This window comes from Piliocolobus tephrosceles, chromosome 11 (genome assembly GCF_002776525.5).
Source record: "Piliocolobus tephrosceles isolate RC106 chromosome 11, ASM277652v3, whole genome shotgun sequence".
Lineage (NCBI taxonomy): Eukaryota > Metazoa > Chordata > Mammalia > Primates > Cercopithecidae > Piliocolobus > Piliocolobus tephrosceles.
Window position 1 is genome coordinate 12,541,663 of NC_045444.1, and position 9,181 is coordinate 12,550,843.

The window sequence follows — 9,181 nt, forward strand, 5'->3', positions numbered from 1 at the left end:
CACAAAACAATATTAGTTGGAGATTTCAACATTCTACTTTCATTATTGGACAAATTATCCAGACAGAAAATCAACAAACCAACTTTGGACTTAACCTGTGCTATAGACCAAATGAACCTAACAGATATTTACAGAACATTTCATCCAACAGTTGCAGAATATACATTTTTCTCCTCAGTACATGGATCATTCTCGTGGATAAACAGTACGTTAGGCCACAAAACAAGTGTTAATTAATTTTTTAAAAAATGAAATTATGTTATGTATCCTCTCTGACCATAATAGAATAAAACTTGAAATCTATAACAGAAATTTTGGAAACTATGCAAACACATGGAAATTAAACAATATGCTCCCAAATGACCAGTGGGTCAATGAAGAAATTACGAAGGAATTTAAAAATTTATACCCTGGGTGCGGTGGCTCATGCCTGTAATCCCAGCACTTTGGGAGGCTGAAGCAGGCAGATCACAAGGTCAAGAGATCAAGACAATCCTGGCCAACATGGTGATACCCTGTCTCTACTAAAAGTACAAAAATTAGCTGGGCATGGTGGTGCATGCCTGTAATCCCAGCTACTCAGGAGGCTGAAGCAGGGGAATTGCTTGAACCCGGGAGGTGGAGTTGCAGTGAGCCGAGATCCCGCCATTGTGCTCCAGCCTAGTGAAAGAGTGAGACTCTGTCTGAAAAAAAAAAATTATTTAACAAATGATAATGGAAACACAATATACCAAAACCTATGAAACACAGTGAAAGCAGTATTAAGAGGAAAATTTATAGGTGTAATTGCCTACATCAAAAAAGAAAAAAAAAAAAAAAACCTTCACAGAAAGCCCTAAAGATGCATTTTAAAGAACCAGAAAAGCAAGAGCAAATCCAACTCAAAATTAGAAGAAAATAAACAATAAAGATCTAGCCAGAAATAAATGAAATTGAAATGAAGAAAACAATGAAAACATCAAGGAAATGAAGTCTTTTGAAATGAAGTCTTTTGAAAAGATAAACAAAGCCAACAAACCTTTACCAGATTAAGGAAAAAGAGAGGAGACCCAAATAAATAAGATCAGAGATGAAAAAGGAGGCATTACAACCGAGAGCACAGAAGTTCAAAGGATTATTAGAGGCTACTATGAGCAACTATATGCCAATAAATTGGAAAGACTAGAAGAAATGGATAGGCTTCTACTATGGTTGAACCATAAAGAATCCAAAACTTGAATAGATCAATAACAAGTAACAAGAAAAAAGCCATAATAAAAAGTCTCCCAGCAAAGAAAAGCCCAGGACCCGATGGTTTCATTGCTGGATTTTAGCAAACATTAAAAGAAGAACTAATACCAAACCGACTTTAACTATTCTGAAAAATAAAGGAGGAAGGAATACTTCCAAACTCATTCTGTGGTGGGCAGTGTCATCTTGATACCAAAACCAGACAAACACACATTAAAACAAACAAACAAAAAACTATAGACCAATATCCCTGATAAATGTTGATGCAAAAGTCCTCAACAAAATACCAGCAAATCAAATTCAATAACACATTAAAGATATCATTCATCATGACCAAGCGGAATTTATCCCAGGATGCGAGAATGGCTCAACATCTGCAAATCAGTCAATGTGACACATCATATCAACAGAATGAAGGACAAAAACCATATGATCATTTCAATTGATATTTTAAAAGCATTTGATAAAATTCAACATCTTTTCATGATAAAAACCCTTTAAAAATTAGGTATAGAAAATAACATATCTCAACACAATAAAAGCCATAAAAGACAGAAACATTGCTGGTATCATATTGAATGGGAAAAAACTGAAAGTCTTTCCTCTAAGATCTGGAACATGACAAGGACATTGTCCATGATAAGGACACTGGATCATGACAAGGACACTGTCACCGCTGTTTTCAACGTAGTATGGGGAATTCCTAGCTAGAGCAATCAGACAAGAGGAAGAAATAAAGGGCATCCAAATTGGAAAGGAAGAAGTCTGATTACATTGTCATTGTTTGCAGATTTGGAAAAACTTGAAGATTCCACTGAAAAACCATTGGAACTAAAAAGCAAATTCAGTAAAGTTGCAAGATACAAAATCAACATACAAAAATCAGTAGCATTTCTATATTTCAATAGCAAATAATCTGAAAAAATAAATTTAAAAAGTTTTTCCACTTACAATAGTTACATATAAATTAAATACCTAGGAATTAAGGAAATAAAGGATCTCTAGAATAAAAACTGTAAAAGGCTGATGAAAGAAATTGAAGATGACATGTAATCCCAGCTACCTGAGAGGCTGAGGCAGGAGAATCACTTGAACCTAAGAGGCAGAGGTTGCAGTGAGCCGAGATCATGCCACTGTACTCCAGCCTGGGCAACAGGGTGAGACTCCTTCTCAAAAAAAGAAAAAAAAAAAGAAAAAGAAATTTCCACAATATAATGAAAGGTATTCCATGTTCATTGACTGGAAGAATAAATATTGTTAAAATGTTCATGCTACCTAAAGCAATCTACAGATTCAATGCAAGCCTTATGAAAATACCAATAACATTCTTTACAGAAATAGAAAAAACAATCCTAAAATTTATATAAAAACACAAAACAACAAAACTGGAGGAATTATATTACTGGACTTTAAACTGCACTACAAAGCTATAGTAACCCAAACAGCATGGTACTGGCATAAAACAGACACAAAGACCAATGGAACAAAATAGAGAATCCAGAAAAAAATCCATACATCTACAGCAAACTCATTTTTGACAAAGGTTCAAAGAACCTTTGAACTGGGGTTCTCAGTGTATCAAGATGATACACTGGGGAAAGGACAGTCTCTTCAATAAATGGTGCTAGGAAAACTGAATATCCATATGCAGAAGAATGAAACTAGACCCCTACTTCTTGTCATATGTAAAAATCAATTCAAAATGGATTAAAGACTTAAATCTAAGACCTCAAACTATGAAACTACTGCAAGAAAACATTGGGGAAGCTCTCCAGAACATTTGATATGGCAAAGGTTTCTTGAGTAATACCCCACAAGTACAGGCAACCAAAGCAAAACTAGACAAGTGGGATCACATCAAGTTAAAAAGATTCTGCAAAGCAAAGGAAACAATCAGCAAAGAGACAACCTATAGAATGGTAGAAAATATTTGCAAACTATCCATGTGTCAAGGGATTAATAACCAGAATATATAAGGGGTTCAAATAACTCTATAGAGAAAAATCAAATAATTTGATTAAAAAGTGAGTAAAATATTTGAATAGACATTTCTCAAAAAAAGACATACAAATAGCAAACAGGTGTACTAAAAAGTGTTCAACATCATTGCTCATCAGAGAAATGCGAATCAAAACTACAATAAGATATCATTTCACCCTAGTTAAGATGGTTTGTATCCAAAAGATAGGCAATAACAAATGCTGGTGAGGAAGTGGAGAAAAGGGCCCCCTTGTACACTGTTGGTGAGAATGTAAATGAGTATAGACACTATGGAGAACTGTTTGAAGGGTCTTCAAAACACTAAAAATAGAGCTACCATATCATTCAGCAATCTCACTGCCAGGTATATATCGAAAAGAGATGAAATCAGTACATAGAAGAGATATCTGCACTCCCATGTTTATTTCAGTGCTATTCACAATAGCCAAGATTTGAAAACAACCTAAGTGGTCATTCATAGATGAAGGATAAAGAAAATGTGGTACATACATGTAAACAATGATATCCCATCATAACAGCATGGATGGGATAGGAAGTCATCACGTTAAGTGAAATAAACCAGGCACAGAAAGACACACTTCACATGTTCTCACTTATTTGTGAGAGCTAAAAATTTAAACAGTTAAACTCATGGAGATAGAGAGTTGAATGATAGCTACCAGAGGCTAGGAAGGGTAGTGGGAGGTGGTAAGAGAGAAGGGTTCATGGGTACAAAAATACAGTTAGATAGAATGTATATGATCTAGCATTTGATAGTACAACAGGGTGAATATAGTCAAAAATAATTTATTGTACATTTAAAAATAACTAAAATAGTATAATTGGATTTTTTTTTTTTTTTTTTTTTTGAGACAGAGTCTCGCTCTGTTGCCAGGCTGGAGTGCAGTGGCACAATCTCAGCTCACTACAACTTCTGCCTTCCCATGTTCAAGCAATTCTCCTGCCTCAGCCTCCCAAGTAGCTGAAACTACAGGCACGTACCACCACGCCCAGCTAATTTTTGCATGTTTAGTAGAGATGGGGTTTTACCACGTTCGTTGGCCAGGATTGTCTCGATCTCTTGACCTCGTGATCTGGCAGCCTTGGCCTCCCAAAGTGCTGGGATTACAGGCATGAGCCACCACGCCTGGGCTGGATTGTTTATAACATAAAAAAAGGATAAATGTTTGAGGTGATGGATAACCCATATACCTTGATGTGATTATTACACATTGCATGCCTGTATCAAAATATCTCATGTGCCCCATAAAAATATAAATCTGTATACTCACAAAAATTAAAAATATGTTGGGGTCCGCGTGTTTCCTGAACAAAGGAATGAACACACAAGACAACACAAGACAAGACAAACATGACGGCCGCCCCGAACGACACGCTCTGCTTTATTTTATACCGTCCTTTGTGGAATGTTAGCAAGTCGCCAGACACATTGTTGTTTCTCTGATCTTTCCCTGACTTTCTGAATTTCCAAGATGTTTACATATAAACAAGCCCCCAGGGTCTGCTATTTGCAACTGAGGCCAGTCTTGTAGGCTCCTTTGTCCTCCCTGTTTGTAGAGGAGGAATGCCCAGCTTCGTTTGCAAGAGCGGGACTATAATGTTAATGGGGGAATGGCCTGCTCAGTTGTAAAAGCAGATAGTCCTCTACAAAAACACAAAATTTTTACAAATTACATTGTATCCCATAAATATATACAATTATTATTTGTCAGTTTAAAATAAATATATAAACATAAAGGGCTCTGTACAGATTTTGGGTCACTCGGGGCCTACTGCACGTAACCTTTATGTCAGTGTGTCATTGTTCAAACAAAATGTCAACAAAAAAATTTGACTTAGAGAGCCAAATTTTTGCAATACAGCATTATCTAAAATCTATGCTCCAAGTTGACATAAACCCTAAAGCTCAATACCTCACATTTACTTTGCCCTTCACAGTTTACATAGTGCTTTCCCATACACTATTAAATCTTTCAAATACCATTGTACTTTGGACATATTTCTAGCAGAGCACTTATAAGACTTTATTGCATTTATAATTCTATAATTATAATCTACTAAAAATCCACTGGGATCAGGAAACTGCTTATTCATTCTTAGAAACCTCAGAGGACATTGCCTGATACATAAGATCAGTAAGTCAATCAAGACAGCATTATCACAGGCAGGAAGGGAGGAAAGGGGCTAACACTTGTTTAGTCTTTGTTATGCAAAACCTGCTTTGCATTTGTTGATTTATTTCATTCTTACAGTAACTCAAAGTGTACAGCATGCTCTGCTAACAGCAGCTAATATTTCTGCACTGCTCACAGTGCTAGTTCATCTAAACTTTACGGTGTAAGGGCTGGGTGGCAGTGCTGTCTTTACATGTGACAGCCAGGAGGCACAGGGAGGTTCCCTGCTAGTCAGTGACAGCACTAGAATTCAGACAAGAGCGGACTCCAGGGTCCAGCCCCGCGCTGCCCCTTTGCCTTGGCTCATGCTGTTCACGTTGTCTGCATGCCTTGGCTTCTCCCTTCCTTTCCCCCCTTTGCTGTTAGAACATCCTTCAGGACTCAATTCCAACGCGGAGCCCACCCAACGCCGTTCTTGAGCGTTCAGTCCTTGAGATGGCGATTTTCTCTCCATGGTACATTTCCCCCTGGATTTTCTTCAGATCCCTCTCACATAAGTTTGTCGGAGGGTGCTGGAATCACTCTTGCACCCCCAGGCTCTTACTCTTAGTAGCCAAACAAATATACGTGTTATCAGAATGGCGTCCAGGGCGCTGCTCCTAGGGAGTCTGACCATTTTCTATTTCCTCACCCAAAAGCCGCCCTGGTAACCCTCTGTACTGGAGTCTCAGGGTTGGAGGCCACATCCTCTACCTTTGCCCCAGCACCTCCAGCCCTGGTTCGGGCTAGGCTCTCAGGCGCTGGCAGATTCCTCCTGCCTGCATCTGAGGACACCGGCAGCATTCCCTAGGGGCAGCAGGGAGGGAAGGACAGCTCTGCATGAGGAGGAAGAGGAGGCGGTTAGGGAGCGGGAAAGCGCCCGGCCCTAGGGCCGAGCAAACCGCGCTGGCGTCCAGGTTAGGCGCCCTCCTATCTGTGGTTTACTCTGCGCTTCTGCTCCCTCACTGTGACGTCCGGGTAAGACTGTCCTTCCCAGGGCTGCCGGCAGGCTTACAGCGCTTAAAGTACAAGGGGCACTTGGTCCAGAGCCTCAGCAGCCTGGGAGTCAGAATCCTCTCTCCACTTCCCCCTTAGCGCGTGCTCTGGGCACGACCGAGTCGCGTGTTTGTCCCACTCTTCCCCTATACTCCAACCTTTCTTTCCTCAAACTGGATAAAATGAACCCTTTCTAGCGCTCCTCTGCCAGCAAAGGCAAGTCAAAATCACCAGCTGCTCCTCTGACAAGCGTAGCTGGCCCCGTCGCAGCCGCTGTCCTGAGTCGGCACAGCCGAGAGCCCTCTGCTGGGGACATTGGCAGCCGCGGAAAGGCCGGAGACTTCCCAGAAGGAGGCTCCTTTTGGCGTTTTTGGCCTAATGCCTGTGAAACCATGATTTTGATGGTGGGGAGAGGGTGTGAGAAACCGGTTAAGTCCTAGAAAACGTCGTTTTTCTCGTTTCTGACCTTCTTCCCGCTTTTCCTGATGTTCCTGATAATAGTGTGTTAGCTCTTGTTTCTAAGACCTGACTTGGCCTGACTCTGTGCACCTAATCCTTGTGTATTCGTTCCTTCCGTTCTACAGATAAGGAAACTGAGTCACAGAGCAGGGAAGTCACTTGCCCCAAGCCTCCTGTATATTCTGCCTGACTCCAGAAAGTGCTGCCTTGGGAGGGCTGACAACTCTTGGCTCCCCCTTTCCCAGCTGTGGACACTCCTCTAGAGGCTCCCAGTGATGCCAAGCATCCCGCTTTTGCCTGCCTCCCAAACCTCCACAGCAGTTTCCCCATGACCTGTCCCGAGGTGGTGAGTTTGCCACTTGTTCTTTTTTCGACGCATCCTTGCCCTAGATGTTTCAAAGTCCTGGCCTTGCTCAAAATGTCCAATTCTCCCTGTGCCAAGGGGCAGGAGGCTCCAGACAGGGAGGGCATGAATGGTGGCAAGCAACCTGGACACTTCAACAAGAGGGAGAGGGAAACCAAACCTTAGCAGCTATTGCATCCTTGGGCTAATTATGAGCAACAAAAAGCCACTCTGAGAAATTTAAACTGAAACAGAATGAATTGAAAATAGATGAAATGGCTGCAGAACTAGGCTTGCAAAATAGGCAGGAACAAGGGCAGGTAGCTAAAGGGCAGGAACCCAGCCAGTCATGGCACACAGTCAGTCACACTCAACCTGGTGTGAGTGCGGCTGCTGCCTGGTGCCACAGCTGGAGCTGCCTGTTCCCAACACAGCTGCCTCTGGACCCTGGATGAGAAAGCTGCTACGTCTACTGTTTCTGCTCCTGTTTTATCAGTTAGTAACTGATTCACTCTGGGCAAGTGTATGTGATTAGTCAAACCCAGGTCACAGCCCCACCCTGGCTGCATGGGAGGCATTTTTGCTTGTCTGATGGGAGGTGATCTCAGCAGCCTACCAGTACTTGAAAGGTATTGTCTCCAAATAAAAGGTTGGATGCGGGCTAGGCGAGATGGCTCACACCTGTAATCCCAGCACTTTGGGGGGCCGAGGCGGGTGGTTCACCTGACGTCAGGAGTTTGAGACTAGCCTGGCCAACAGGCTCACGCCTGTAATCCCAGCACTTTGGGAGGCCGAGGCAGGCGGATCACGAGGTCAGGAGATCGAGACCACCCTGGCTAACACAGTGAAACCCCATCGCTACTAAAAATACAAAAAAGTTAGCTGGGTGTGGTGGAGGGAAGCTGTAGTCCCAGCAACTCGGGAGGCTGAGGCAGGAGAATGGCGTGAACCTGGGAGGCAGAGTTTGCAGTGAGCCGAGGTTGCGCCACTGCACTCCAGGCTAGGCGATAGAGCCAGACTCTGTCTCAAAAAAAAAAAAAAAAAAAATTAGCCGGGCATGGTAGCACACGCCTGTAGTCCTAGCTGTTCAGGAGGCTGAGGAAGGAGAATCGCTTGAACCCGGGAGACGGAGGCTGCAGTGAGTCGAGATCGCACCATTGCACGCTAGCCTGGGTGACAGAGTGAGATTCCGTCTCAAAAAAAAAGTTTGATACTGGGTAGTCCCTCAAAACAAAAAGTGTGTTTTTCCCTCCACAGAAAAGTGATCATCCAGTTAGAATTTTCCACATTCCCCTCTTATATTAAAGGTACATGTGCTCTGATTCCCAGAAGGGAGAGTGGCTTTTTTTCTCAAAGACATGTGGCCAAGGCAAATTGGTTTCACGTCTGGTCCAACAACAACGGACAGGGATTGAATGGAGCACTGTTGAGGGATATGGAGGTTTTGTCTGGTGCAAGGAGGTTCCATAAAGCTAGGCTGTCCTACTTCCGACACCAGGCATTCAAATGAAACACAGCTGTTTCTCTCTCGAAAGCCCCAGCCTCTCTCTCTTCCGGGCAGCCCTAGTTTGTGAATGACTACAACATACTAACACTATTTCCTTTACTGGGCACTTTCAGTTTGCAAGATGAGAGCAGAAAACATTTACTAAGAGTCTGTATGTAAACGGATTCTAGTCTGGTTGCTCCCAAACCTAGCTGAGCATAAGCATCACCTGCATACCTCTACCCTGGCAAAGGCCTACTGAATCAGAATCTCCTAGAGATGGGGCAAGAAAATCATAGTCCACTACTAGGACCAGAGGACACAGGATTTCCAGGCTTAATAAAAATAGCTGGAATATTTGCCTGCATCCGAGAACGGAGGATTTCCAGGCTTAATAAAAATAGCTGGAATATTTGCCTGCATCTATCGCATCATTTGGAAAACAATATTACAACAATTTATGCCTACCTTCTCTAATCTGTATCCATCCTAAGAAGGATCTGGGCATATTCT